General features: G+C 30.0%; 8 non-coding genes across 8 annotated transcripts; all 8 read right to left on the bottom strand.

The window, feature by feature from the left end:
• Positions 1-679: 679 nt before the first annotated feature.
• Positions 680-753, bottom strand: TRNAV-AAC. Its single transcript has one exon. It is a non-coding gene; the product is annotated as a tRNA-Val (tRNA).
• Positions 754-1,769: 1,016 nt separating this feature from the next.
• On the bottom strand, positions 1,770-1,843 carry TRNAV-AAC. The gene has a single exon. It is a non-coding gene; the product is annotated as a tRNA-Val (tRNA).
• A 1,221-nt stretch (positions 1,844-3,064) lies between these two features.
• TRNAV-AAC lies at positions 3,065-3,138 on the bottom strand. Its single transcript has one exon. It is a non-coding gene; the product is annotated as a tRNA-Val (tRNA).
• A 1,016-nt stretch (positions 3,139-4,154) lies between these two features.
• On the bottom strand, positions 4,155-4,228 carry TRNAV-AAC. Its single transcript has one exon. It is a non-coding gene; the product is annotated as a tRNA-Val (tRNA).
• Positions 4,229-5,244: 1,016 nt separating this feature from the next.
• Positions 5,245-5,318, bottom strand: TRNAV-AAC. The gene has a single exon. It is a non-coding gene; the product is annotated as a tRNA-Val (tRNA).
• Positions 5,319-7,502: 2,184 nt separating this feature from the next.
• On the bottom strand, positions 7,503-7,576 carry TRNAV-AAC. The gene has a single exon. It is a non-coding gene; the product is annotated as a tRNA-Val (tRNA).
• Positions 7,577-8,637: 1,061 nt separating this feature from the next.
• Positions 8,638-8,711, bottom strand: TRNAV-AAC. The gene has a single exon. It is a non-coding gene; the product is annotated as a tRNA-Val (tRNA).
• Positions 8,712-9,814: 1,103 nt separating this feature from the next.
• On the bottom strand, positions 9,815-9,888 carry TRNAV-AAC. Its single transcript has one exon. It is a non-coding gene; the product is annotated as a tRNA-Val (tRNA).
• Between the last annotated feature and the right edge of the window lie 97 nt (positions 9,889-9,985).

Here is a 9,985-nt window from a genome sequence, read left to right as displayed (position 1 = left end):
ATTTTTTGGTGAAGTAATTTTAATAACTACACAAGAAAACTTATTTAGCATTTAGCGTCATACATATTTGAATAATTAATATTAAAATATTAAAAATTTATAAATTACATTTCAAAATATATATATATATATATATATATATATAAATTAATTGCATTAATTATTTTAAATAAATTTTTTTTATATACCCGTAAATAAAGTAGCACAAGGAAAATCAAATCCCAAATTGAGGCACAAAAACCTTGTTACATAATCGATGGACTCGGTTAGATTTATTGTTAACTGAGAACGAAAATGTGAGTTATGAAATAGTCAATGAACATTTTTTTTAGAGTTAATCAAAGCTATGTTTCTCTGACTATAATGATTTTTTCACAATTAGATGGGAACAGGAGGAAGAAGAAACTCAGAATATGAAAAGATAGTTTTAGCCTTTTCTTTGATGACCAAATAACAACAAACATTGGCGAACAAAGAGGAGGAAGAATCCTAGCTGGTGAAAGTATGGTTTTACCCCTTACGTTAAACTTGAAATAACAACCAAACATTGGAATTATTTTGATTGATCAGAATTGCATTTCTACCATTGGAGATTAAATTATTTCTCGTTTGGAAATGGCTTAGCCCGGACTCGAACCGAAGCCCTTTTTAATATAAAAAAAAACTACTCATTTTGTAATGGCTTCGCCCGGACTTGAACCGGAGACCTTCAGTGTGTTAGACTGACGTGATAACCAACTACACCACGAAACCATCTGTGTTTTTTGGGCATTAACTAATTATTTGTACAATGATCCAGATCGTATGGAGGTCAGAGTAATGCATTACTAGATAAGATGTAAACTGTAATGACCAGTATTAGAGAAATCAGTTCATTTCTTTTCGTAAGTTTAATTTATACTTTATATCTGCAACTCCTATATTCAAAATGGCTCTATAATGGATCAGTCCTAAACCATCCTATATCACTTTTAGCATGTGAGAATGGGGGATATATGGTTAAGAAAAGGCAGATAAAAATAAAAATCGATTCAGCCAGTTGAACAGTACAAGATTCAGAAACAGAAAAAATATTGAGTGATACAAATTTTTCAAGCTATCTGATTAGAGGAATCTATATTTGAAACAAATTTTTTGGTGAAGTAATTTTCATAACTACACAGGAAAACTTATTTAGCATTTAGCGTCATACATAATTGAATAATTAATATTAAAATATTAAAAATATATAAATTAATTGCATCAATTATTTTAAATAATTTTTTTTTATCAACCCGTAAATAAAGTAGCACAAGTAAAATCAAATCCCAAATTGAGGCACAAAAACCTTGTTACATAATCGATGGACTCGGTTAGATTTATTGTTAACTGATAATAACCAAAATGTGAGTTATGCAATAGTCAATGAACACTTTTTTTTAGACTTAATCAAAGCTATGTTCCTCTGACTATAGTGATTTTTTAAATGTTAGATGGGAACAGGAGGAAGAAGAAACTCAGAATATGAAAAGATAGTTTTAGCCATTTCTTTGATGACCAAATAACAATAAACATTGGCGAACGAAGAGGACGAAGAATCCTAGCTGATGAAAGTACAGTTTTACACCTTACGTTAAACTTGAAATAACAACCAAACATTGGAATTATTTTGATTGATCAGAATTGCATTTCTACCATTGGAGATTAAATTATTTCTCGTTTGGAAATGGCTTAGCCCGGACTCGAACCGGAGCCCTTTTTAATATAAAAAAAAACTACTCATTTTGTAATGGCTTCGCCCGGACTTGAACCGGAGACCTTCAGTGTGTTAGACTGACGTGATAACCAACTACACCACGAAACCATCTGTGTTTTTTGGGCATTAACTAATTATTTGTACAATGATCCAGATCGTATGGAGGTCAGATTAATGCATTACTAGATAAGATGTAAACTGTAATCAACAGTATTAGAGAAATTAGTTCATTGATTTTCGTAAGTTTAATTTATACTTTATATCTGCAACTCCTATATTCAAAATGGCTCTAAAATGAATCAGTCCTAAACCATCCTATATCACTTTTAGCATGTGAGAATGGGGGATATATAGTTAAGAAAAGGCAGATAAAAATAAAAATCGATTCAGCCAGTTGAACAGTACAAGATTCAAAAACAGAAAAAATATTGAGTTATACAAAATTATCAAGCTATCTAATTAGACGAATCTATATTTAAAATATATTTTTTGGTGAAGTAATTTTAATAACTACACAAGAAAACTTATTTAGCATTTAGCGTCATACATATTTGAATAATTAATATTAAAATATTAAAAATTTATAAATTACATTTCAAAAAAAAATATATATATATATATATATATAAATTAATTGCATTAATTATNATATTTTTTGGTGAAGTAATTTTAATAACTACACAAGAAAACTTATTTAGCATTTAGCGTCATACATATTTGAATAATTAATATTAAAATATTAAAAATTTATAAATTACATTTCAAAAAAAAAAATATATATATATATATATATAAATTAATTGCATTAATTATTTTAAATAAATTTTTTTTATATACCCGTAAATAAAGTAGCACAAGGAAAATCAAATCCCAAATTGAGGCACAAAAACCTTGTTACAGAATCGATGGACTCGGTTAGATTTATTGTTAACTGAGAACGAAAATGTGAGTTATGAAATAGTCAATGAACATTTTTTTTTAGAGTTAATCAAAGCTATGTTCCTCTGACTATAATGATTTTTTCACAATTAGATGGGAACAGGAGGAAGAAGAAACTCAGAATATGAAAAGATAGTTTTAGCCTTTTCTTTGATGACCAAATAACAACAAACATTGGCGAATGAAGAGGAGGAAGAATCCTAGCTGGTGAAAGTATGGTTTGACCCCTTACGTTAAACTTGAAATAACAACCAAACATTGGAATTATTTTGATTGATCAGAATTGCATTTCTACCATTGGAGATTAAATTATTTCTCGTTTGGAAATGGCTTAGCCCGGACTCGAACCGGAGCCCTTTTTAATATAAAAAAAAACTACTCATTTTGTAATGGCTTCGCTCGGACTTGAACCGGAGACCTTCAGTGTGTTAGACTGACGTGATAACCAACTACACCACGAAACCATCTGTGTTTTTTGGGCATTAACTAATTATTTGTACAATGATCCAGATCGTATGGAGGTCAGAGTAATGCATTACTAGATAAGATGTAAACTGTAATGACCAGTATTAGAGAAATCAGTTCATTTCTTTTCGTAAGTTTAATTTATACTTTATATCTGCAACTCCTATATTCAAAATGGCTCTATAATGGATCAGTCCTAAACCATCCTATATCACTTTTAGCATGTGAGAATGGGGGATATATGGTTAAGAAAAGGCAGATAAAAATAAAAATCGATTCAGCCAGTTGAACAGTACAAGATTCAGAAACAGAAAAAATATTGAGTGATACAAATTTTTCAAGCTATCTGATTAGAGGAATCTATATTTGAAACAAATTTTTTGGTGAAGTAATTTTCATAACTACACAAGAAAACTTATTTAGCATTTAGCGTCATACATATTTGAATAATTAATATTAAAATATTAAAAATATATAAATTAATTGCATCAATTATTTTAAATAAATTTTTTTTATCAACCCGTAAATAAAGTAGCACAAGTAAAATCAAATCCCAAATTGAGGCACAAAAACCTTGTTACATAATCGATGGACTCGGTTAGATTTATTGTTAACTGATAATAACCAAAATGTGAGTTATGCAATAGTCAATGAACACTTTTTTTTAGAGTTAATCAAAGCTATGTTCCTCTGACTATAGTGATTTTTTAAATGTTAGATGGGAACAGGAGGAAGAAGAAACTCAGAATATGAAAAGATAGTTTTAGCCCTTTCTTTGATGACCAAATAACAATAAACATTGGCGAACGAAGAGGACGAAGAATCCTAGCTGATGAAAGTACAGTTTTACACCTTACGTTAAACTTGAAATAACAACCAAACATTGGAATTATTTTTATTGATCAGAATTGCATTTCTACCATTGGAGATTAAATTATTTCTCGTTTGGAAATGGCTTAGCCCGGACTCGAACCGGAGCCCTTTTTAATATAAAAAAAAACTACTCGTTTTGTAATGGCTTCGCCTGGACTTGAACCGGAGACCTTCAGTGTGTTAGACTAACGTGATAACCAACTACACTACGAAACCATCTGTGTTTTTTGGGCATTAACTAATTATTTGTACAATGATCCAGATCGTATGGAGGTCAGAGTAATGCATTACTAGATAAGATGTAAACTGTAATGACCAGTATTAGAGAAATCAGTTCATTTCTTTTCGTAAGTTTAATTTATACTTTATATCTGCAACTCCTATATTCAAAATGGCTCTATAATGGATCAGTCCTAAACCATCCTATATCACTTTTAGCATGTGAGAATGGGGGATATATGGTTAAGAAAAGGCAGATAAAAATAAAAATCGATTCAGCCAGTTGAACAGTACAAGATTCAGAAACAGAAAAAATATTGAGTGATACAAATTTTTCAAGCTATCTGATTAGAGGAATCTATATTTGAAACAAATTTTTTGGTGAAGTAATTTTCATAACTACACAGGAAAACTTATTTAGCATTTAGCGTCATACATATTTGAATAATTAATATTAAAATATTAAAAATATATAAATTAATTGCATCAATTATTTTAAATAAATTTTTTTTATCAACCCGTAAATAAAGTAGCACAAGTAAAATCAAATCCCAAATTGAGGCACAAAAACCTTGTTACATAATCGATGGACTCGGTTAGATTTATTGTTAACTGATAATAACCAAAATGTGAGTTATGCAATAGTCAATGAACACTTTTTTTTAGACTTAATCAAAGCTATGTTCCTCTGACTATAGTGATTTTTTAAATGTTAGATGGGAACAGGAGGAAGAAGAAACTCAGAATATGAAAAGATAGTTTTAGCCCTTTCTTTGATGGCCAAATAACAATAAACATTGGCGAACGAAGAGGACGAAGAATCCTAGCTGATGAAAGTACAGTTTTACACCTTACGTTAAACTTGAAATAACAACCAAACATTGGAATTATTTTGATTGATCAGAATTGCATTTCTACCATTGGAGATTAAATTATTTCTCGTTTGGAAATGGCTTAGCCCGGACTCGAACCGGAGCCCTTTTTAATATAAAAAAAAACTACTCGTTTTGTAATGGCTTCGCCTGGACTTGAACCGGAGACCTTCAGTGTGTTAGACTAACGTGATAACCAACTACACTACGAAACCATCTGTGTTTTTTGGGCATTAACTAATTATTTGTACAATGATCCAGATCGTATGGAGGTCAGAGTAATGCATTACTAGATAAGATGTAAACTGTAATCAACAGTATTAGAGAAATTAGTTCATTGATTTTCGTAAGTTTAATTTATACTTTATATCTGCAACTCCTATATTCAAAATGGCTCTAAAATGAATCAGTCCTAAACCATCCTATATCACTTTTAGCATGTGAGAATGGGGGATATATAGTTAAGAAAAGGCAGATAAAAATAAAAATCGATTCAGCCAGTTGAACAGTACAAGATTCAAAAACAGAAAAAATATTGAGTTATACAAAATTTTCAAGCTATCAGATTAGACGAATCTATATTTAAAATATATTTTTTGGTGAAGTAATTTTAATAACTACACAAGAAAACTTATTTAGCATTTAGCGTCATACATATTTGAATAATTAATATTAAAATATTAAAAATTTATAAATTACATTTCAAAAAATATATATATATATATATAAATTAATTGCATTAATTATTTTAAATAAATTTTTTTTATATACCCGTAAATAAAGTAGCACAAGGAAAATCAAATCCCAAATTGAGGCACAAAAACCTTGTTACATAATCGATGGACTCGGTTAGATTTATTGTTAACTGAGAACGAAAATGTGAGTTATGAAATAGTCAATGAACATTTTTTTTTAGAGTTAATCAAAGCTATGTTCCTCTGACTATAATGATTTTTTCACAATTAGATGGGAACAGGAGGAAGAAGAAACTCAGAATATGAAAAGATAGTTTTAGCCTTTTCTTTGATGACCAAATAACAACAAACATTGGCGAACAAAGAGGAGGAAGAATCCTAGCTGGTGAAAGTATGGTTTTACCCCTTACGTTAAACTTGAAATAACAACCAAACATTGGAATTATTTTGATTGATCAGAATTGCATTTCTACCATTGGAGATTAAATTATTTCTCGTTTGGAAATGGCTTAGCCCGGACTCGAACCGGAGCCCTTTTTAATATAAAAAAAAACTACTCGTTTTGTAATAGCTTCGCCTGGACTTGAACCGGAGACCTTCAGGGTGTTATACTAACGTGATAACCAACTACACTATGAAACCATCTGTGTTTTTTGGGCATTAACTAATTATTTGTACAATGATCCAGATCGTATGGAGGTCAGAGTAATGCATTACTAGATAAGATGTAAACTGTAATGACCAGTATTAGAGAAATCAGTTCATTTCTTTTCGTAAGTTTAATTTATACTTTATATCTGCAACTCCTATATTCAAAATGGCTCTATAATGGATCAGTCCTAAACCATCCTATATCACTTTTAGCATGTGAGAATGGGGGATATATGGTTAAGAAAAGGCAGATAAAAATAAAAATCGATTCAGCCAGTTGAACAGTACAAGATTCAGAAACAGAAAAAATATTGAGTGATACAAATTTTTCAAGCTATCTGATTAGAGGAATCTATATTTGAAACAAATTTTTTGGTGAAGTAATTTTCATAACTACACAGGAAAACTTATTTAGCATTTAGCGTCATACATATTTGAATAATTAATATTAAAATATTAAAAATTTATAAATTACATTTCAAAAAAAATATATATATATATATATATATATATATATAAATTAATTGCATTAATTATTTTAAATAAATTTTTTTTATATACCCGTAAATAAAGTAGCACAAGGAAAATCAAATCCCAAATTGAGGCACAAAAACCTTGTTACATAATCGATGGACTCGGTTAGATTTATTGTTAACTGAGAACGAAAATGTGAGTTATGAAATAGTCAATGAACATTTTTTTTTAGAGTTAATCAAAGCTATGTTCCTCTGACTATAATGATTTTTTCACAATTAGATGGGAACAGGAGGAAGAAGAAACTCAGAATATGAAAAGATAGTTTTAGCCTTTTCTTTGATGACCAAATAACAACAAACATTGGCGAACAAAGAGGAGGAAGAATCCTAGCTGGTGAAAGTATGGTTTCACCCCTTACGTTAAACTTGAAATAACAACCAAACATTGGAATTATTTTGATTGATCAGAATTGCATTTCTACCATTGGAGATTAAATTATTTCTCGTTTGGAAATGGCTTAGCCCGAACTCGAACCGGAGCCCTTTTTAATATAAAAAAAAACTACTCATTTTGTAATGGCTTCGCCCGGACTTGAACCGGAGACCTTCAGTGTGTTAAACTGACATGATAACCAACTACACCACGAAACCATCTGTGCTTTTTGGGCATTAACTAATTATTTGTACAATGATCCAGATCGTATGGAGGTCAGAGTAATGCATTACTAGATAAGATGTAAACTGTAATGACCAGTATTAGAGAAATCAGTTCATTGCTTTTCGTAAGTTTAATTTATACTTTATATCTGCAACTCCTATATTCAAAATGGCTCTAAAATGGATCAGTCCTAAACCATCCTATATCACTTTTAGCATGTGAGAATGGGGGATATATAGTTAAGAAAAGGCAGATAAAAATAAAAATCGATTCAGCCAGTTGAACAGTACAAGATTCAAAAACAGAAAAAATATTGAGTTATACAAAATTTTCAAGCTATCTGATTAGACGAATCTATATTTAAAATATATTTTTTGGTGAAGTAATTTTAATAACTACACAAGAAAACTTATTTAGCATTTAGCGTCATACATATTTGAATAATTAATATTAAAATATTAAAAATTTATAAATTACATTTCAAAAAATATATATATATATATATATATATATATATATAAATTAATTGCATTAATTATTTTAAATAAATTTTTTTTATATACCCGTAAATAAAGTAGCACAAGGAAAATCAAATCCCAAATTGAGGCACAAAAACCTTGTTACATAATCGATGGACTCGGTTAGATTTATTGTTAACTGAGAACGAAAATGTGAGTTATGAAATAGTCAATGAACATTTTTTTTTAGAGTTAATCAAAGCTATGTTCCTCTGACTATAATGATTTTTTCACAATTAGATGGGAACAGGAGGAAGAAGAAACTCAGAATATGAAAAGATAGTTTTAGCCTTTTCTTTGATGACCAAATAACAACAAACATTGGCGAACAAAGAGGAGGAAGAATCCTAGCTGGTGAAAGTATGGTTTCACCCCTTACGTTAAACTTGAAATAACAACCAAACATTGGAATTATTTTGATTGATCAGAATTGCATTTCTACCATTGGAGATTAAATTATTTCTCGTTTGGAAATGGCTTAGCCCGGACTCGAACCGGAGCCCTTTTTAATATAAAAAAAACTACTCATTTTGTAATGGCTTCGCCCGGACTTGAACCGGAGACCTTCAGTGTGTTAAACTGACGTGATAACCAACTACACCACAAAACCATCAGTGTTTTTTGGGCATTAACTAATTATTTGTACAATGATCCAGATCGTATGGAGGTCAGAGTAATGCATTACTAGATAAGATGTAAACTGTAATGACCAGTATTAGAGAAATCAGTTCATTGCTTTTCGTAAGTTTAATTTATACTTTATATCTGCAACTCCTATATTCAAAATGGCTCTATAATGGATCAGTCCTAAACCATCCTATATCACTTTTAACATGTGAGAATGGGGGATATATGGTTAAGATAAGGCAGATAAAAATAAAAATCGATTCAGCCAGTTGAACAGTACAAGATTCAGAAACAGAAAAAATATTGAGTGATACAAATTTTTCAAGCTATCTGATTAGAGGAATCTATATTTGAAACAAATTTTTTGGTGAAGTAATTTTCATAACTACACAGGAAAACTTATTTAGCATTTAGCGTCATACATATTTGAATAATTAATATTAAAATATTAAAAATATATAAATTAATTGCATCAATTATTTTAAATAAATTTTTTTTATCAACCCGAAAATAAAGTAGCACAAGTAAAATCAAATCCCAAATTGAGGCAAAATAAAGTAGCACAAGTAAAATCAAATCCCAAATTGAGGCACAAAAACCTTGCACAAGTAAAATCAAATCCCAAATTGAGGCACAAAAACCTTGTTACATAATCGATGGACTCGGTTAGATTTATTGTTAACTGATAATAACCAAAATTGAGTTATGCAATAGTCAATGAACACTTTTTTTTAGAGTTAATCAAAGCTATGTTCCTCTGACTATAGTGATTTTTTAAATATTTGATGGGAACAGGAGGAAGAAGAAACTCAGAATATGAAAAGATAGTTTTAGCCCTTTCTTTGATGACCAAATAACAACAAACATTGGCGAACGAAGAGGACGAAGAATCCTAGCTGATGAAAGTACGGTTTTACACCTTACGTTAAACTTGAAATAACAACCAAACATTGGAATTATTTTGATTGATCAGAATTGACATTTCTACCATTGGAGATAAAATTATTTCTCGTTTGGAAATGGCTTAGCCCGGACTCGAACCGGAGCCCTTTTTAATATAAAAAAAAAAAACTACTCGTTTTGTAATGGCTTCGCCCAGACTTGAACCGGAAACCTTCAGTGTGTTAGAATGATGTGATAACCAACTACACCACGAAACCATCTGTGTTTTTTGAGCATTAACTAATTATTTGTACAATGATCCAGATCGTATGGAGGTCAGAGTAATGCATTACTAGATAAGATGTAAACTGTAAT

This window comes from Ipomoea triloba, chromosome 2 (genome assembly GCF_003576645.1).
Source record: "Ipomoea triloba cultivar NCNSP0323 chromosome 2, ASM357664v1".
NCBI lineage: Eukaryota > Viridiplantae > Streptophyta > Magnoliopsida > Solanales > Convolvulaceae > Ipomoea > Ipomoea triloba.
The sequence above is the reverse complement of the archived record's forward strand: the minus strand, read 5'-3'. Positions and strand labels throughout refer to the sequence as shown.